The sequence below is a fragment of the Colius striatus genome, chromosome 1, assembly GCF_028858725.1.
Source record: "Colius striatus isolate bColStr4 chromosome 1, bColStr4.1.hap1, whole genome shotgun sequence".
NCBI lineage: Eukaryota > Metazoa > Chordata > Aves > Coliiformes > Coliidae > Colius > Colius striatus.
The window spans coordinates 128,150,467-128,172,199 of NC_084759.1; the positions used below are offsets into that span (position 1 = coordinate 128,150,467).

The window sequence follows — 21,733 nt, forward strand, 5'->3', positions numbered from 1 at the left end:
TTGCCCCAGATTTGCATCTTGTTTTGCCCCAGATTTCTCAATGCTTTCACTTATCATGACAAAAACTAGTTACAACTTTATAGATAATAAGGAGAGCGGTTTGATGTTTTCTTTATTCTGAATGTCCAAGGGACTCTAGAACATATCTGTAGCCACTTCTTAATTTTTCTTTCCGTGCAATATGCTACACCAGTAGCCCCTGAACTAGCACATATGCACATAGGTACTTAGGTCTATAGGTCTTCATATTATGATGGCAATTACAGGGTCACAAAAGCTTGGAATGAAACTTTGAGAAAAATTTTCAGGTAGCAGTTCTTGTGGATGAGATTTTGACAGTATTTCCAGTAAAGCTATGTATATAGAGACATAGCCTGTACTTGTTACAAGGACTATTTGTTAATAATGCTTATTTACGATCTTAGTTCTGCATAATTGATGTTAAAGCTATTTTTCTGCAGCGATGTGGTTTTATTATGCATTTTTTCTTCTGCTGCTTCAAATGTTGCACCTGCAAATGTGTTTTGAAAATCTCTAACTTTTACTGATAACTGTCAATGAAGATGGAGCTGAAGAAGCTTCTTCAGTAGTATAACCACTCACAGGTGTGGTTATAGAATCTGCTCCCTCATCTCCTGTCTTACATTTTTGCTCATCATGTCTTAATTATGTATCCTTGTTTTTCTTTGAAGAAAAGCAGTCTGTGGGTTGTGGTGAGGTTTTATCACAGTTCGGGTGAATTGTTAGCCACAAGACTGAAGGCTAAGTGTAGCAAACCACCATACAAGTGGCAATGTCCCAGGATCTGACACACATCTTGGAATCTCTTGTAATTATTAAATGGTTTTTGCAAATAGTCATGTGTGGATGGGAAAAAAGATAATAGAATAAACAAGGAAACACATTTGTATAGTAAAACAATGTCTTATAGTTTAGGTTCTCACTAATTGTTTGTAGGGAGGGGAAGAGCAGGTGGCAAAGTAAACATACAAGTTTTGAAATATTTCTATGAAGTCTGAGCAGTGCATTAATAGCATTGTATCAGGCACAGTAGCTAGCTTAGAGGATGAATGATTCTGCTTTAGTTAAATTGAACTTGTCTATTTTTCTTTGTCATTGTTTTTGGCCATAGGAAACAAAAGTAGAAAATACTGCATTGGATCAGATCCACAGTCTAATTAATGCTAAGTCTACTCTTGACAGTTCTCACAAAGGATTGATTGATAAGAGAACGGAGAGCAAAGACAACCAACACTTGATCCTTTTGGAATACTCTGTCCTTGTCAGAAAGTGGGCCAGCTAGATCCCCTGGCCAATGGCTTTATCATGGCTTTTCTCAAAGGTTTTTATGGTCTTTCCAGAAAACAATCCCATTTAACACTATATTTTTGTAGGCTGCAAGTAGACCCATATTCTTTCAGAATTCCACTGGTGCTCCTTAATGATGGACTGTGGTGCTGATTTTCACATTCTCAGCCTGCACCTCGCAAAATAATGGATTCTCATAGTTTGAATTTGTTGCTTATTTAATTTGAGTAATCTTCCATTCAAGACTGTAAGTAGATGAGAAAGTCAGACTACAATTCCAGACTTTCAAAGTATGTGTCTCTGTATTCCCTGTTGCTCATGTGCATACTAGTATCAATAGTTTTATCACTTCATCTCTTCATATATTGCAGTCTATTTGTAAGCCAAATTATTTTTCACCTGCCCTTGCGCCCCTCCGTAGCTTTAATATGAGGTAAAGTAAAAGAAGCTGTAGACAGCATGTTCCATGAAGATATTTCTCTGGCAGATATATATTAGAAGGGTTGTGTTTTCAGTACTGACTGCTTTTTTTTTCATGGGTCATGAAACGTGGTTTATTTGAGCATTTCTGCATATACGTGAAAGCTTTCATCGACTTCTTATGATGGCACGCTGGTCTTTCGCCTTTGCTGAGAATGTTGCAGTATGATTTCCTTAGCAATTATTAAAAAAAAAAAAAAATTACCGTGTTTCACTCAACTTTAAATCCTTCAGTAACCCAAATATGCTCCTCTCACATATCAGTTTTGCCACTCTGTTTTATGGCTGATCTTTCCAGACTGCTCGCTAGTTAAAACCTGATACGAGCATGGCTTCTTCGTGCATCAACTGTTAACCTTTTTCTTCTTATAATGTCTTTTTATTCCTACATTTTACTTTTGTCTGCTTAGCTTGTTTTTAATCATGACTCCAGCTTTCAGTCATGATTACTCTGTTGTCTTTATGAGTCACTTTATCAAAACCCTTTTGAAAGGCCAAATAAATAATACTTTCTTCTGCAGATGCACTCCAAGTTTAAAAAGGCATATTTTTCGTTATGTTAACAATGTTGTTTTTCTCTCCATTATGTAATCTTTCCTTAGGCATTAAAGTTATAATCTTTTAAAGTAGCCATTCAGACAGTTTACTAAATGCAAGAATTCTTTGGCGTGTGATCTGGATCATCATTTGTGGCTATTTTTAAGGAGGGCTACCCTTTCATTCCTGATAGAGATATGTTTTTGTTGGACACCCCGTCTCCACTGTGAGCTGCTTCGAAACTTCTGCATGTGTATCTAGACCTCAGAATTACTTGCCTTTTAATTTATCTGATTATTTCAGCACTTTCTGCTCTTTCACACCATTTACTTGCAAAATAATTGATTAATGGCATTTGCTGTCTGGATCATCCAGAGGAGACAATTTGATCACTTGCATATTATATATTTTTTTCCACCTTTTTTAAGCCTAGTAACTTCTTTTTAAGCTAAAAGGTACCTTTGGGTCTGTCTGGATTTCTGGGCATCGGGATATAAAGAGGTGTATCCAGAAATATGAGATAGGGTCAATATTGCTCCCCCTCAAAAAAAAAATGGACTATGCAAGAATTTTGTGTCAAAGTCATGTTTCCTCAATTTTCCTGTTCAAGAGAAGGTACGTCTTATTCCATAACTTTCTAGAATCTGTTTCTTGCTTCTCATTGTGAAGCAGAGTGCTGTTGTTTTGTGAGCAGGTGAAAGAGAACTGGAGAATGAAAGCCTAGGTGGTTTAATCTTGAGCTTTCACTGGAAGAAGTAGTGGGAACACCATTTTTTCCTTTTTTTGTTTTTAATACACCCCAAATCAGGAACAAATCTAGCAAGAAATGCTAATATGGTCATGCGGGGTGAGAAAGGGCGAGCTTACTCTTTTGCGCGACTAGATATCTCAAGGTCATAATCAGCCGTTATCTTTTCTGCAGTGTTTTTCCTTCTCTTTATTCACTCCCTTTGTTTCCCAGTACTACTTCAGACTTGCCAGACAACTGTTCTGCACTCTTCCTTCTTGTAATGTACGTCAATGGATTGTCCTTATGTCTTTGCTTCAGTCCTTACGCTCCTAATCTCCATTTTAATGTATTACTTTCTAAGAATATTCTTTGTTCTAATCATTTCAGTTCAGTGCTTTTGTTTTTTGGAAAAGGTACCTGTTTGCTTCAACCTATTACAAAGCTTTTCTCACTGCTCAGATTGCCCTTTTCCACCTAATAATTCTGCGTGTAGAGATTTTGTTACCCTTTTTTTCACTGATGGATATGCTATGCTGGCATAATCTTTCATGCATAAAAGCAGAGTTGTTCTAGTTGAAGTCAATAGGAAGATTTGATAAACATTCAGCATACAAAAACGTATTTCCAGGTAGTTATTTTAAATACCTGCTGCATGTTTTTGGTTTTCAGTAGATGTTTGTTTTGCTCTGGACACAGACTTTTCTAAACTTGTTGTGTGTCAAGGCTTTCTGACTCCAATCTTCTTTCTTTGACTCTTGTTATGTAATAAAGAGCCCAGTACTTTTATATTAGATTTCTGGGAACAGAAATCACTGGAAACAGTATTATTAGATTCAATTGTTCCAAGCAAAGAAATTAACAGGTGAGAAAACAGAAAAGGGTTATACTGAGTGCCAATCTTTCACCCACCTGCAGTGGGAATACCACCCATAGTGGTGCAAACACATGGTCTGGAAGTTTCTTCTTTATGCTCGACCATGTTGGAATCTGTTATGAACCACCTGGGCCAAACTCTGCGCTCCCCAGTGGAACACATATTCTAAGAAGGGTTTCTCCTTTTGGTTTTCCTGATGACAGTAAGTTTCCCTCTTCCTACTGGGGCGAGGAGAGATCAGAAACCATAGAAGCAAGGAACAGCAGGGGGAAGTGAAGAAGGAAGTGATTCTTTTCACAGAGAGAACATAATAAGGCAAGCGTAATGTTATTTTTAATGGATTTTAAATTTCATTTATCCGTTTGGATCTCTTTAAAAACATTTTAAATGCCTGGGTTCCTGCTATGAAGAAGCCTGCAAACAAGGAGAGTGACTTCTCAAATGTCCTGAAGAGCTGTGCAAAGAATCTTCCTTCCTCATCTTGCCTGATGCTTGAGGATGCAGGGCTAGCAGAAGAGAGAGGAAACGGCAGAGCATACCTATGGGAATGCAGGCTGAGTATAGTGAGGCTGCAGTGTGCCACACTTTATGCATTAATTCCTGTTGCTATAGACTAGGAAGCTGCGTGTGTTGTTGTGTGTTCAAAAATAACTATTTTGCATGAAGTATCTGAGAATTGAGGGACAGTCTCTTCCCCCTCCTCCCCACATATAATTCATGCAGTGAACTCCAGTACTGTGCTGCTCTAGGACCTTGGTTTTTTGGAGTCCGGCACTTCTGGTCATCCTTTCAAAGTCAGCTGGCATGGTGGGTGATGTAGTGCTGATTTCAACTAAATTTAGCTCCTGTGGGGTTTGTCTGTGGTGCTGAGCTCCCTGTGCCAAAGACTTTGATCAGCTTGGACCCCCTGCCTGGCCTCATTCCTATTATTTTCTTCTGGAACCTCCAGCAACATTCAGCTTCATCAGAAGTGTTTCTGCCTGAGGGTAGAGAGGGAAAATATCTTAGTCTAGACCACTCCCTTCCACATGCTCTTTTTGTGCTATCCTGGCAGAGTAACTGATGGTAACATCTGCATCCCAGTGAGTGATAGCACCACAGATGAGGAAACCAAAGTACAAAGCAAAAGTTGGGATCATCCAACAGGCCAGCAGATTAGCGGCAAGAATGGAAAGGAGACAATCCAGCATGCTGTCTAACTGGCTGCTTTGCCTCCCATCTGTTATGAAAGCAGCATTAATTTACCTGTTTCAAGGGATGCTTCCATTAACATATTTCATATTAATAATGATGTTTTAAGATATTATTAAAAAGCTGATAACTCAAAGTGTAACAGACAACAGAAGTGCTTATCGAGCCTCATTAAGCCCAGCTATCAGTATACATGAATTCTCATAGGGAACATATTTTCACTTTATTTTCCTTGGTTTCATTTTGCAAGTGAACCATCCTGGAGTTAGCAATTGTCTGCGGCAACAGACAACTTTTCTGCCTACCAACATACTACAGGATATTTTAAGATTCACATTTATAATAGCTACAAAAGATTACACTTTTTAGTAACCATTTTAAGACCTAAAGCATTTTTTAAATCAACTTGGAAATTTTCAAAAGTAGATATAAAAGAAAAAGAATTGTATTGAGGTGATAGTTTTCACTTAATTTTAAAGTTATAAAAACATTTTAACTTTAGAAAAACTGGCTAGCTGTGCAGAAGTTAACCTGTTTTGGAAGGAAGACCATGTGAAGTCCGTATGTACTTTTGCTCTGGAATTAATGTGCCATTGAGCCTTGTCAGCTTAAGGTGTCTCTATTTTGAAGGAGGGGTAGAGGGGAGTCAAATGATTTAGTGACTGAAGAGAGTTGCCACTTGCATGAGCTCCATCCCTAGGGATATGACCTTTTTAATCCTCTTTAGTTAATGTATTGGTGATCTTTACTTAGGCAGAGTAAACAGTGCTGTTCTGAACAAAGGGAAGGTCATGCTTCCTGCATTACACTCTGACCCCGAGGTCGCGGCCTTTGTTCACTTCTCAATGGGAATTGCTCTCAGAGGGCCACCACAAAATGGAGAACTAATTTAGGCACGTGCTGGCAGAGAATGGCAGAGTATCAGGTTTGCCTCACCCAAACCTCCGAGTGTGCAGCAGTCACAGCCAGAGTAAAAGTCAAACTATTTCAAAGAGGACGTATTAGCTCTTTAGTTACCAATGGCTGTCGCACTTAATCCCTTGTTGAACTAAATATATTGCTTGGGCCTTCCCCCCGTGCTGCCAGCAATTTCTGTTCTCAGCCTTTAAACGTTCCTCTCCTCTCCCCCAGTCTGTTCCAAATGAAGAAGCATTAGACTAGTGAAAATTAGATAATTTTTCTCTTAAAAGAAAGACAGGAACCACGTGAGAATTGCAGCATTAAACTTGGGCCTCCAAAGTCTTGAAATAAGCATCTTGAAATAAGTCTGTAAGGAAACACGATGCTGTATCCCAGCAGACTGTATTCATCACCTTTTTCATAACGTTTTCTTTGTGTTGCACCAAATAAATCATGCACACAGAGGCCTATGAAGCCAAGCATGGTAAGCATGGAGTACCAAGCCAAAGTGAACTAGGAGAGCCTCACATTTATCACTAATTTTATGCAAAAAATGCTGATTATCTTTTTTTTTTTTTTGGCTTCATAAGTAGCTGGTGGCAGAATGGGATGCGTCTCATTTTTAGTTGCTGTGACCAGAGCAGAAACATAAATGTGATAGCTGAGATAAATGATCTGGAAGACTCACGTATAGAAAACCATCACCTTTCACTGAAAGCTGTTTGTTATTTTTCATCAGTATGCTGTTCTTTGCTCAGCAGTCAAATATCTGTGAAATACAATAATAGATCATCAAATAATTAAATTGTAAAGACGTATCTTCGGTCAAAAGGCAGCTTTTCCACATTTCTTCCTTGTACCAAAAAAAAAAAAAAAAAAAAAAGCACTTAATTGCCAATGACAGCCAAGTTGTGTTAAACAGAGCAGGGTTAAAACTGAGCACAAGGGATGTATGTGTGTATTTGGGGAACTCATAATTTTCCATCATAAAAGTAAGTAATACTAAGATAGTAAGCTTTGAGACTCCCTTATCTGTCAACATGAATAAGATCAAGGTGAAAACGTGTACGACAGGAACTTTTAGCTCTCAGACTTGGGTATTTCTGGGCTTGCTGTTTTGGGATTTTTTTCCCCATGTTTTATACCACTATAAATCCCTGGAATACTCTATTGGCATAATGGAGCGCAGGGTGTGTTCTCCTGCTGTTAGTGCTGGTTTAGGGTATAAGCCCACCAATGCTAGGTGCCACGCTGTTTGCAATTGTGTTTCTCTTGGCTCTTTTTAGGCTTCTCTGGTAATAAGCAGTAAGCCATCCAATAGAAGCTTTTCAGTCTGTGTTTTCTGTGCAGTTGTCGGCACCTCTTGTGTTTAGTCCACCCTTGTAGAGCAGGAGGCTTAACCGTGCTGGAAGAGGCCGAACCCTGATGGGGGTGCTGGGAGGAGTGCATGGACAGGAGATCCCCAGCACCTTCACATTGCCCAGCAGGAGATCCCAGCATCCTTCTCCCAAGTCTTTTCCAAGGCATGGGGCAGGGTTGGACAGAGAGCTTGGGATAGTGCTGCTGCATTTACTATACAGATTTGCCATTGGTACCAGACTCTTCTCTCTGGAGAAGAGAGCATGACACTTTTTTTAACTGTTGCAGACTTCTTCAAATGATATGCCACAATACAGATTTGCCTGGTACAGAACTCTCTTTTGTGTAAGACAGCAAATTTTTTTTCTCTTTTGTTCTCTTTCCTCATTTTGTTTTCTTTGCGTTCCATTAATTTCACGTAAAATCTTATGTCTTTCCTGTAGTTTTCTTGAAGTGCTAGTTGAATAAACACTTCTAATAATCTACTCTTAGATTTTAAAGTGCAGTCTGTAATACAGCAAAACAGCACTTTAAATAAAGGAAGTGGCCAAGCAACTGAAACATCATGCCCTTTTAATGAAAAGTTGCATTCAAAGCTGAGCCAAACATGAGCAGCAGAGTTAGTATGTGAGAGCAAGTGACACTGACTACAGCGATACTGAAACCAAACCTTCTGTGTCCGTTATTTGTTACTTGAAGTTCCTGAAGTCCACTATCTTTAGCCAAAAGAGATGGATATACTTAATATATCCGTTATCCAATAAAACTGATATTGTCAGGTTAGCATACATATATTCCTCATTTGGTGTTGCTTAGTTACAATGAATGTATTTACTAATGAAAATACAAGGTGTATCCCCTTTCACCCTGTATTCTTCAATACTAGTATTACTTTTCTGTTATCCACAGGATTTCAAAGACTAAGGAGAGAGTCAAAGTAATGTCAGTTGCATTTCTTTTGGGTTTTGTTTTGTTTTTTTTTTTTGCCATTGATATGATTGTGCTTTGTTTGGAGGTAATGAGCTGTAGAAGAATTTGTAAATGTGGATAGCTGGTTAGAGTAAAAAAAGTAAAAATCAAAAGTTAAGAAAATATTCAGCCAATGATCAAATTTTTACAAATACTTTGTTTTCCTCAAAAAGATATTAGAACTTTACAATAGCTATTGGTATGCCTGCTTGAAAGAAAAACTAATTTTTCTTCATGTGTGTTAAATATTTCAACATGCAATATGATAATCGAAGGTGTCACAGAAGTGCCTCTTCTGAAAGAATTTTGGAATTTTTTTGCTTTGAATGTTCCTGACTGAAACCTCTCAGGATTTTTTTTTTTGTTCATTTGTTTCACTGTTTTTTTTAAAAAAAGCTTTATCTCTGGCAATGTTTGGATTAATAGAATAGGCAGAGAATAGTCTACTCTACTATGTGAACTTGATTCCTCAGCATTACTATTTCTAGGAGTAATTTCTCCAGCTAATGTGCCTGGTAAAGCTTAATGATGGTTATGGCTTTTCTCATTTCTTAAGACAAAGATGTTACTGGAATTAGAAATATGCACTTCTGTATTATTTTTTGAGTTTTGCTTTATCAAAATTTTTTCCAAATGTGACCCCTGCAGTGAAAACTAAGAACCATTAATTTTTAACAGTTTTCTCTGTTAAGCAACTGTTTTACACCTGTCTCTTCTGCTTTTAATATTAATCCATTTCTGTCATCCCATTGATTTCCTTGATCCTTTGGACAATGTTTTGCAATGTATCGGTTTATCTAAGGAGAGAAGAAAAAAAAAACCAAAAACCAGTCTTGTAGAACATGGATTTGGTCTGGCTTCAGATCTACTATGGAAATTACTGAGTCTATTTCTTACTTTTTGAAGGCTGTCATTTTTCTGAACACCAGACTGACAGATACATATGTAGGCCCGGTGTAACTGATCAAAATTAAATACTTATTTGCCCAATTTTGTCTTCTGTGGAAATCTCCTCTTCTGCCTCTTGCCATTAAATACTTGAATGAAAAGAAATATGTGAAATTTTCAAAATGCCATGTGAATAGAGATTGCTGCATATCATACTATTATGTATGTATGTTTTTTTAATTAATGTTAGAGTGAGCAGAAAATACAAGACAGAGTTCACTTGCACCTGTAAAAATAAAAATGCTACTTCTCTGTGAAACTGCATTGCTATGTTTTTCTGTGGTATGAGGATACTATCCTTGTATTTTCCACTGACATCCGCTTGGAAAAGAAAAATGCACGATAGCCTCAAAATGGCGTTCTCTGTTAGGAAAAGGCAAAGACGAAAGCTGGAATAACACATTAGTTCCAGCTTTTTCCAATAGATTTCCAATAAATTCCTTAGAGTGATTAAAGTTTTGTCCATTAGTTGGCTAATTAAAACTGGACAATAATACAGTAAATCTTATATTCCTACAGAAATCTTCTCCTTTATGTATGGGATATCCATTTGCTAAACAAGTGTGTGTCTAAGTACAGCTTTAAAGCAAAATTGTGTTTTGCAAATCCCCACAATGAATCTTAAGTATCTATTTTGGTTTCCCCTCTCTGCTAAAAACTCAGAGCACTGCCAGCTGAGTGCTGGAACAACATTTTGATCTGTGTGTAGTGCTTTATTAGACAAAATCCCTGATCTTTATGTCAGTCTCCCTGATTGTTTCAGGTCTAGCACAAGAAGGAGGTCCTACATTCCAGGTACTCACTGAGCAGTTAGTTGTACATGTGCTCTGAATGTAGTGATGAGTTGCTACAATGATGTTGATGGGATAAAATTACTGATGTTGTGCTGTTACGATGAACTTATAGAATGAGAGCCACACAAAAATATTTTAATGTATAATTTCTAAAAAAAATGTGTTTTCTTGCATAACTAGGAGAAAATTAGTCCTGAGCCATGTCTTCTCTGATTCTCCTGTTATAATTTGAATGTAACCTTTTGTTAGTGATCTTTAGGCTGCATTATTAAAATGCTATGATTTCTATTGAGCTGGATTGTTTAAACTGAAAATTAATTTACAATCTTACTCTAATGGTATTCATACTTACTGAGCCATTGTAACATAACACTGTGAATGCAGACATGAGCACACGTATCTGTCTCATGCATAAGTCTACCATATTGCACACAGCAAACATGCACGTGTGTGGGCACACACAGAGAAGAGGTGAAGGATGCGACTTTTTTAATATGGCTGTTGGGGAAAGGGGGAATTGTTTGATCTTCGTGGTAATAAATGGCAGGTGTAATATGGGTTTTAGATGAGAACTTTGATTTTGGTATTTGGCTTCAAAAGTTTTTGAAAAGCAGATGTATTTCTAATCGAGTCAGGGAGAGTTCTCTGTTTCAAACCAGGTCTCAGTGTCCCATTGCCAAGAGGCAAAAAGCCTATCTTTTTTTTTTTTTAACCCCACACCATTTTCTGATTAAGTTACATGTTTGTACTAGGAAAAACACTGTGTAGTTTTCATCAAAGTTTTGGTGGACCAAGAAAAAAGAAAATTCTTGCATTACATTTCTGTTGATAACATTTTCTGGGAATATAAATTCAAGAGTTGACCTTTTAACATTTCAGTGCGTTTATCATCCATCTAAAATCTCCAGCAAAATGCATTTTTAACCTAGGAAAAAACAGTTAAATTTGAAACTTGAAATTTCCGTGGATTAGTCATTGATATCTCCTGGGAATTTTCAGTCTTCTGAAGAGGAAGTGGTTTCAAACATCTGAAAAACATAGTTCACTGAATAAGTCTGGAAGCAGCTTTTCTGGAAGCAGAATTCTCCCTCCTCCTTTTTTTTCCTTTTATTTTATGATGCTGATTTTAGCATTCATAATGTACTTCGTTGGAGCAGACAGCATAATAAAAATTCAATGTTTTCCTTATAAGAATGTTTGTATTAGTTTTTTCAGGTGTAATAAACTTCATAGGGATAACTTTTATTAAATTACAGCATGTATTTATTCTGCATAGATGCTGATTCCTGTTTTATAAAGCAAAATGTGAAATTATAAAAAGATTGTTTACAAAAACTGGTTTTCTGGCAACACTGAAATGACCCTGTCTTTTTAAAGAAATGTCTTAGATGCCATGTATTGTAAAGATCTCTATATAGGAACAGAGACAGTTCCTTTTGGAGCATGATGCTCTGAGTTGAGGCCTTGCTGCTGCTGCTGCATCTGCTTTGGAGTCCCAGAACTGTCACTCCACCACTGCAGCTGCTGGTAGAGGAGTGAGTTTGAACTTCTGACTCATGCCATCTAAAGCCATGCTTTGTTCAAAGGCTGTATTTGGGAGCAAAACAGTGGACCCTTCAAATTTGCTAACACTCTTTCTGCATATTCCATCATTTTATTCAAATGTGAAATGGTTGTGGATAGATCGTGGAATGCTTACAAGTGTCTCTGTAGGAATACCTGGACAAAGGAAATAGATAATCGTGTGTGTGTGTGACATTTTTTTTATTAAAACTGCAAAGTAGTAGAATACTGTTAAAACTGAATATATATATTTAGATGTCCCTTAAAAATATAACAACTTTAATAGTGCTAGTGTGACAATTTTATTGAGTATAACATGACAAATGGGAAGAAAAAGCTCAAATTATTCCCAAGAAAGACAGTACATGGAATACAAATGCTATGAAGTATTGAATGTGGTGTTATCTTTTTCACAACTATCACTTTTACCTACAACTGATATAAAGAATGTAGAAGCCTGTATTATCTGTCCAGTCAAATACATGAATAATTCCAATAGGTTCGTAATTCTCTCGATGTTATATTTTATTATAATAACAATAATGTGTCAGTATCATTTATTTTAGGAAATTTTGATCTTTTTTCAAGAAGAGGGATTTAAATTTACCAGTGCAAATATTCTCTTTTACAGCGGGAAAGATTCCAGGGATATTTTAGATAGCCAAGCTTGATGGATCAACTTAAGATGCACCTGATGTATCATATATTTTAGCTGTAATGGGCTAAAGAGAAATATTAACTTGAACTGTAAAATTGAATTTGACTTCATAAAGTAGGTATGATATTAATATTCAGCTCATAAACTCATAGTGTCCCTGTGAATTCTGTATCTACAACTGTTTTGGATTAAGTGCCTCTGTATATAGTAATTGCAACTATGCTCAGAATATGTTACCATAGTGGCCATTCTTTTTTATTTTCTTACAATTTATGCAATTTTTTTCATGTTTACTAACATTTCAGTCCCAAAAAAAACACCAAGAAATTTTCTCCCCATTGCAATTCACTTTGCTCAGGATTTTAACACTCTATTGTAATTAAAAAATGGACACGCTTTAATATCAGAGAACTTGGTCACTGGACAACTCTTGACTAGTTTAAAAGCCTTGAAGAAATTTACAGTATAAAGGTGTTTTAAGCCACTTTTAGACCTACGCAACTTTAAAGTTTTCATTACATATTTCATCATGTACATTTGCTTACTTTTTGTGGTTTATTGTTTTCTAAAAGTTAACTGGTTTTTTACCTTGTGGTATTTACCTTTTTTAATTATTATTTTTCAGTTAAAGTTATCTCACTTCCCCCCCCCCCCCCCCCCCCCCCCGCCAGTAGCTATTTCTGCGAGGCACCCAATTTTAAGCAGATCTAAATAAATGCAGGGCTGTGTTTTAAAATCCAATAGCTTGATTTAACATCGTGCTCTTAGGGATAGCAAAAGAAAAGTAGGGCCAGGACCGAGTATTTACAGCAGGAAAAGTAGAAAAGTCAGTCACTGCTGAAGGTACAGAAATATCGGAGGGTTAAAAGCGCATGATATTTTAGCTCTTAACCTTCTGCGTGTGAAGTGCGGCGTTTCCTCGGGGGAGAGCCGCCCCCCCGGCTCTCGGCAGAGGTGGTAATGCTGCCGAGGGAGACGGCTGCAGCTTTGGCACTGGTCAGTGTGGAACAGTCGTGACCGTTCCTGGCCGTTCAGCCGGTGCAGGGAGGGCTGAGGCCGGCGGGGCAGCCGCTCACCTGCAGCCGGTAGGAGCGGGGCCGAGGCCGAGACCGGGGTAGGGGCAGAGGCGGTGGCACCTGGGCCGGGCGACGGGGCCAGGACCGGGGGTGTCGCGGAGGGGGGGCGAGGAGCGGCGTGTCGTGGGCTAGCAACACAGAACAAGGGGACAGTGATCCGGAGCGTGGAGCTGTATTGTCTGCTCTCAGCGTGAAGAATAAATTATAGTCTGTCAGAGCTGGGCTTAACTGTGCCAGGGGAAACTGGTGTAAAGTTTAGTTACGTTTTTAAAATCGTGGGTGAGAAGCTTGCCTCTTATCTGACCATAAAACTGTACACGACTATGCCATTGCTTAGTTTCCAGCTTGTACCTCCTTTGCAAATAATTCTTTCACTTCAGTGAGCCTCCAGGAACTTCCCAGCATATTGACGATAAAGAAGTAGAAGCTAGTAAATATAATCTTGTCTTGGGCTTTGATTTGCTGCTGCTACTGTAAATTTCATCAGTAAGTATGGTATATAAACAAAACATTAATACCGTCAGTTTCAAGCCTTACAGCCCTGTACAGTAAAAAAAGGTTTAAAAAAATAATTGCAAGATAAACAAAAACGTGTCCGTAACATCCTTAAAAAACCTGCTAGCGCGATGCACCCTTTAATGCTTCCTTTCTTTAAGGGTAAAAAAAAAGATTAAAAAACAAAATAGTTGTCCTAGTGCCAGAGTTTCATTTATGTTGAGACCAGTTTAATGCCAAGTTTGCTATAAAACATTACTGTTAAAACAGAGTACTGAAGGGAGTGTTTTTGCAAAATGCTTCATCATGTTTTGAAGGGAAGAATGTGGAAATATATCCTTGTTCAGCTTGCCTTTACTGTTCGTATCACATCAAAATTGTCTTTATTTGGTACTTAAATGTTTTTCCCTGCAAACTTAATACAACCCTGATCCATTGGAATCAATGTGAATTATTCAACAATAGAGTAGAACTTTCCCAAATAAACTGTGCAGTGTGCAATTACTATTACTGTTACTAATTACTATTTCTATGAAGCATACACCAGCTATTCTCACAGAGCACCTTCAGTGGACAAGACTGCTTTGCTTTTATATGTGTTTTTCACTTATTACTATTTTTAATCTCTGGAGAGTGTCTTTAAAAAGAAAAGCATTAAGGAAAACTATTATTGATGGTTTTTTGCAACATGTACTGGAATTATTTTAATGATACACTAAAAAAAATCTAAACATGTGAATTTACAATTTTCTGGATGGCTTAATGCTGAAAAAGAAATATTTTTGAATGGATTACTTTTTTAAAAAATCATGCACCTGATCAGTTTTTTTATTAAGCATTTCTGGAGATTGTTGATTAGAAACCACCCCATATTGAAAATGAGCTATATTATTTAAAGATAAAATATACGATCTGTTTCAAGCTGATCTCAGAGTTGACGTCTGTATCACTTGAAGCTGAGATACTACTCTGAGTTGAAATATAAGCAAATGAATTAGTATATAGCAGGAGTATCTATAATCAGTTTCCAATAGACAGACCTTGCGATAAAGGGAAAGAGGGAGGTTATAAAATTATGCAATAGTGTAAGCAGCGGTGAAAAAATACTGGCTTACTAGTTACATAATTTGAACTGATCCAGGCATAATGAATCTTAAAATAATTTCTTCAGTTCCCTTTTTGGAATTCCATTTCTGTTAAGTGAAGCTTACAAGTAAGGCTTCACCTAATTGTTTTTCTCTTTCCTGAATCCTTTTTTTTTTCCCCTAGTATGGCGGTAACCCGAAGTTAGATGACTTTCAATCTTATTTTACAACCGTGGTGACAGATATAATGCATTTATATATCTCCTTGAAGAAGGATAACTTACAATGAATCAGTCTGAGCCGTAATTGTGTAAAATTGCACTTTAAACCCTCCAAATGCACCAGAATTATCCCAGTTTTGAGACAGACAAAAGCAGAAATTAAAATAAACTGTTTCTGTGTTTATACAAAAAGTAATAAAGGGATAGATATGGAGAGTAGAGAACTAAGAGATCTCTATTTTTATGTAGAAAGTACAAAACTTAATAAAGACCTAAAAAGGAATGCCTGAGAAAAAAGGGGAAAAATAATTCAGAAAACCAATTAAATGCAAGTAAAACACTTGCATTTAATAGCTAAGCTATTCATACACTTGAGTCTGATCCTTCCCTAAAAAACGGATTTGTCTTTTATACTACATTGGCATTAAAAGTTGTTGAATGCACTGTCGCATATAATCTCTTTCTTTCTGTGTAGAGTTAACATTCTCATTTGTGCATGTTCTGTTAAATACTATCACTAATGTCATGTCACTATTTTTAAACAAAAATGATAAGAGTTTTAGCTGGACATTATGATTGTATGCTGGTAAGTCTGTTATCCAGAAATCTTGCTTGCTTTTACTTTTTAACTGCCCGGTATTTATGCATACACATCCTCTGCATCCACAGTCTGTATGCACTAGATACCAAAGTTATTAGCAGAGGTCAGAATTACTAGGTGTCATTTTACCAAAATTAAGATTTGTGGGAAAGTTACTCTTTAAATATCTTGTCAACTATGTCCTGATAATCTCTGGTAAGCTTTTACTGTAATTCGCTAAAAATAAATATTAAAAAGATATTGTGGTTTCACACCATTAAAGAAAAAAAAAGATGGTAAGGGTAAACCATAAAACATATATTTGGCTTACAAAAGAAATGTGTATTCTCCTCAGAAGGCCAGTGGCTGAGCATTTTCTTCAGACTTGAGGCTAGATAAAAATATGTAACAGAGGTTCCTTAAGTATGCCACAGCAGTAGTCATTCAAGATGTGGCACAGCCAGCCAGTTCTGAGAAACCCACATGTGCCACCCTATACTTTCTAGACTCAGGTAATATTGTGCATTTTAACAGAAAAAAGTGTGATTAAAGTCAGGCCCAAAAACAATGAGATGGGGTTTCATATACTTGACTACGTATAGGTAGAATGTATGTACCATCAAACAGTGTAAATTGCTCTTAGTATACTGTGCTTGCCTTTGCCAGTCTTGCCAGTTAGGCATAGTTTATACAGCTCTTGGAATGCCTACAGTGGAAGCTACCATATATTGTAAATTGCATTAATTGTTCGTCACTGTTGTTACCACAGCTGATCGTTTTAAGTACTGCATTTTTAAAAAATTATGTGAGTTTATGTAAGAAGGAAATGTGTCTTGGAAAATAGTTCTCTGCTCCATTTTGCAGGGTAGTGCAGTTTTTTAGTGTTGGAGAGCAGTCTCTTTGGATGGGATCAGAGGGTTGCAAGGGACAGAAACTCAAATGTCCCAGTTTTCTTTTTCCATTGCATTTTTTTTTCTGTTGCCTCATGATCAATATTTAGAGGAAAAAAATATCAATGTCTTTTTTTCATGAAGAAGATTTTACAGAGTCTTAGAAGCACATGCTATTAACTTTTCCAGTCAGTCAAAACTGCCCAACTATTTAAAAAGTGTATCAGAAAAGCAATGATAGTATAAACAAAACAAAATATTAAATGAGAGGGACAACTATGACTTTCTTTAAGAAACCATGTAATCCCTTTTTCTTATGGTAACATATTTTCCACAAAGAGGACTCTTCAAGGTTGAATCCTGTACAGTCTCCTTCTCCCTCCCCAACCCTCCCCTTCCCCCCCACCCCATCACGTAGGGCAAATCAAATGCTTGACAACGTTTTTTGTTAGGAAAGCACATAAAATTTTTTTTGAATATACCAATAACAGAAAAAGTATATATATTTTTATTGCAACAAGGAGATTTCATTGGCTGAGTGAAATGGCGAGATGTGACGCAAAAGGACACTTGGACGGGTAGAAATGCTGATGTATGCCAAAGCAGGCGTACCAAGAAATGCTGTTGCTATGAGAGAAACAGGGAGAGAGAGAGGGAGAGGGAGAGAGAGAGATCGTGAGAGAACAAGTTCTGGAGGCCTTATTTTTTTTTCCTTTTTGGCGTATAGCAGAGAGACTGCAACATCTCCAGTTTCTAGCAAGGAGAGTTTAGAAGCTTTTGGTGGGTATTTTCATTAGACTGAACATTTAGAGGAGAGGAGGAAGGCAAGAGAGATGCAGGTCACCTTAGAGTGCAAAAGCAATTGGAAAGTAGGAAGCTGTATATACTAAGCCAATGATCTGTGCTATGATAGATATACAAATTAGTACGACAGATGAAGCAGCTTAGCTCATTATCCACCTGATGGTATTAAGACTTACAATTCAAAATTACAAAATTAAAATGCACACACACACAGACAGATAGATATTTATAACAACCCCACCTTTTCAGCTTATGAATTATCCAGCTGGGATACCGACGTCTCTTGTGTAATGTTCTTAAATAGCTGCAATAAATTCACCTTGTGAGTCCATCAGCCAGAAAAGGGGGAAAATAATTTGCAGGGGTTTTTTTGGTGGGGGTTTTTTTTTTTTTTTTTTGTCTCTCTTCTTCGGCAAGGGGGAAAAAAGTTTGTGCTATGAACTTAGCCTAGCAGCTTCTGGAACTCGAGCCAAAAGGGGCAGGAAGTTGTTTTACAATAGCGTTACAGTGATCTGCCACAAATGGAAAAAGCCAAATGTTGGACTCGGCAAAGAGCAAAAACATCCTTCTCCCCCTCGTTTCCCTCCTTTTGCCCCTTAGGAGAGAAAAAGAGAAAGGAACGTTGAGCTAGAAGTTCTTTTTTTTTTTTTTTTCTTTTTTTAATTGCTTCTTGTAAGTAATGGAAAGATTATCTGACTTGCATATTCCATGGCAGGCACGAGGGAAAGAAGTATCAAAGGGACGTTTAAAAAAATGCACTTGGTAACTAGCAACGGGACTTCTGGCACAATTCCTTGAGTTTGCTTGAGGTTATGGAAGGGGGATGGGAAGAAGAAAAGCAAGTCGACGCAGTACATTTTCTTTTAAAAAGGGGAGGAGGAATGGAGGCGAAGCTATATAATTTATTAATTATTTTTAAGGAAATGTGTGTTGCTCCTCTGAAGCTGAATCCTCAGGCATTTGTGGCTCGTCTTTGCTGTCCGATATGTTTTTTTGTGAATATGTGTAAGCGCTCTCAATCAAACAGCAATCATGGCAGCTGTTTTTCTTCCAGCACAGCAGTTGAGCTGTCTCGCCCAAATGCTTATCAGCTTTTGACTCCGTGCCAAGATAGTTATAAGGGCCAAGCAGCCTGAGCTTGACTGTGCAGCTGGTTTAGAAGTAAGGGCATGAGAAAACAAAATCCCCAAGTTTTTTTGTCACATACAGTATTTGCTTTTTCAAATATCCATTTTCAGCTCGGTGGGTTTAGGGTGGTTTGGGGTTTGGGTTTTGGTGTGGGATTTGTGGTTTTTGTCTGCGTACTGCAGTTTCGTGGTCCTTGCGGACTGCTGTGCTACACAGAGGCGTCTGGGTATGTGTAAATATAAGGAGGAGCCCTCTCCTCTCTCCGTTTTAGTCCCGGAAGATATTTCCCTAGGACCTCCCCCCCACCCCAATTAGAAGCTTCATTAGCCGCGCTGCACTGTCGAGCATATTGCAGTAGCGCGGGTGCGTTTACATTCCTGCGCAGCGCCTTTTCCTCCCCGTTGCTCTTTTTCTCCCCGGGTGCCCTCCCGACAGGGCCGTCCCCGTCCTTAACCCCGGGGTGCTTGGCCGGGCACCGAGCCGGCTCACGCCGTGCCGGGGGCGGGTGCGTGGGCGCTGTGCGGGGTGCATGGCTCTGCCGGGTCTCTCTCTGTTTCTGCGGATGATGACAACGAGCCTGCTCACGCAGGGCCGTGCCTCTCATCATCATCTAGCCCTCTGCGTTTCGCTAGCTCACGTCCTCCTCCTCCTCTTCCTTATCCAGATTGCTCTAGTCGCTCACAAGGGGGAGGCTGGACTCTGAAAAAAAGGTTGCTGCTGCTGCTGCTCGCATTCCTGCTGCAAGGGCCTCCCCTTCAGACGGCCTTTGCCAGAGCAGAACTTTTAGAAATGCTGCAAATAGGATCTTCTTTTTCCTCTGCTTTATTGAACCCTCCTCTTCCACCGTTTAAGGACGAGGCTCATTTTCTTTCTCTCCTGCACTGTGCTTGGCTGTACTGTATCTCGCAATGTTGAGGTTAAAGCTCCAAGTATTTTCCCCACCGCCGATTTTTTTTTTACCCCTCTCTCTTTCCTTTTCCTGCGTTAAAGAAATTGATTTCTTTGACCGAGCAATGAATCAGGCTTTGCTAGTTTGTGTGCTGTGAGAATGAAGGGATTTATTTGCAATTTTTCTCCCCTATCAGTGTACAGTGCTGCTTATGGAACAAGCCTCTTGCTCTTGCTGGCTTTCTCTTTCTCTTTCATAGGAATATATTTTTAATGACTTTAGGTATCTGCGCCATGTGAAATAGGGTGGATGGTTCCCTCCAAACCCCTTGTAATTTGACCATGGCTGAAATGGAAGGGTTGGGGGGGGCAGGGGGGCTGGAGGAGGGGTAGGGACTGTACAGGCTGTTTCACCCTTGCAAACCTCTCCCCCCTCTTTCTCTGCTGAGGAGGGAAAAGGGGATGTGCAGTAAAATGCCGTCTCTGGGACAGGTGCCAGCTCCTAGACAAAAGAAGTAAAATAGGCGGTAAAGAGGGGAGGGGGTGGAAATTAATAGCCAACAAAAATAGGAATCGAAAATCTCCGAGAGGCAGCACTGGCGAAAGTAATGGTGCCTAACTGGCCTTTTGACCGAATATTTTCTTAGCAATGGGTGGAAAGGAGAAAGTTGCGGCATACTTTTTATTCTCATCTTCTCTGCAGACGTTTGAAAGCGTGAAGGGAGGGTGGAGAGTGCTTTTTTTTTTTTTTCGCTTTTTTTTTTTTCCCCTCCCCTTCTTTTCCCTCCTTTCTGCTGAATTATTCATATGTCAGTGGTGAAGCCAGGACTATTAGCATGCATCAGACATGCTGTTTGTCTGTTTGCTAACATTCTTCATTCAAGACTTGTTAACTACCAGACAAGCTTAACACGCTTCTCTTTTTCCCCTCCCCTCCTCTCTCCCTCCGTCTCTCTCTCTCTCTCTCTCTCTCTCCTCTCTCTCCCTCCCTCCCTCTTTCCCTCCCCTCGCTTCTCCCTTCCCTTCCCTCCCTTTCATGCCACCCCTCGCAGCCGCCCATTGTTGCTGCCGGGCGCTGGCAGCCGGGGGCAGTTGTGGCAGGGGAGCGGGCGGAGAAGAAGCCGGCGCCGGTTGCTAGGTAAGGACCGCCTTCCCCTCCTCTCCCAGGCCTGCATGCACTTGCAAGGGCGAGAAATGCCATAGAGCTCGCTCAGTGCCTTCTGCCTGCTTTTCCAGGAGACTACAGAGCTGCAAGGTGAACACCACCACCACTACCACCAGCACCACTACCAGATCGGCGGCTCCCCAAGGCTGGCTTCCCACACTGCACAGGGTAAGCTGCTTTCCCACCACTTTCCCTGCTGCCCTTGGCGTGCACCAGCGTTTTGTCTTTTTGTGCCCCTACGATGGCATGAGCTGCGAGCAATTACCAAGTAGGGAAAATTAAGTTTCAGAAACTATGTGGGTATCGGCATATTGGCTCGTGTCTACCCATTAATTTATAATTAACCGGTAGTACGTTGTCAGCCCGGCGAGGTTTAGACTCATTCAGGATGATTGCTTTCTGGCTATTAGGGATGTGATATACTAATATTTGCTATTGTTGCTATTTTTTAGGTTCTCTTCTCCCTCTCCTTCAAGTCTGCCCCTCCCTTCGCTAGTCTGTTTAAAACCAGCAAGCTTCATTTTCTTAGCAGACAAAGGTCGATCACAGCTTTTATTTCTGAATGCAAATGTTCTAGGATTTGTGCCAGTCTTGCCTTCATTGATTACAATATAGCTTCTTTCTTGAATGGCATTTCCCCCTTTCTCTTTTTTTTTAAAAAAAAAAAAATAGAAGGAAGTTCAAGAAAAGAAGCAAACAAAGTTGGGCGGTGCAAGTTTTTATATTTACTTAATATTTCAGTACATTTGAAACGTTATTAATTATCCATGTGCTGAGCAGTTTCAACTCAGCTGCTAACTAGTATGTAGGATTTTGTGCTGTTTGTGTGTATCCACAAAGGTACACATTCACATTTATCAGCTAATATTTTTTTTACTATGTGATGCTCTTCAGTAACTGTATCTCATTACAGTTACATTTCCTGATTGTCTTAGCAACATGGATTTGAACATAAATATTTTCAGGGTTCGTATTAAGTTTTACAATACCTGGAACTGTCCAAGATTAGTTTATAATTAGTATTTTTATCATATATACTATTTTAAATACTATTTTTCATGGCTTTTGAAGGTCTGAAAGTGCCGTAAGT

At 38.8% G+C, this 21,733-nt stretch overlaps 1 long non-coding RNA gene across 3 annotated transcripts in view; it reads left to right on the top strand.

The window, feature by feature from the left end:
• The first annotated feature begins 13,275 nt into the window (after positions 1–13,275).
• LOC133624691 (uncharacterized) overlaps positions 13,276–21,733 on the top strand; it is an 82,584-nt gene continuing 74,126 nt past the window's right edge. For all 3 annotated transcript variants that reach the window (XR_009818054.1, XR_009818052.1, XR_009818053.1), the window contains exons 1-3: positions 13,276–13,396; positions 20,531–20,616; positions 20,715–20,811. This is a non-coding gene — a long non-coding RNA (uncharacterized LOC133624691). The remainder of the gene's footprint in view (positions 13,397–20,530; positions 20,617–20,714; positions 20,812–21,733) is intronic.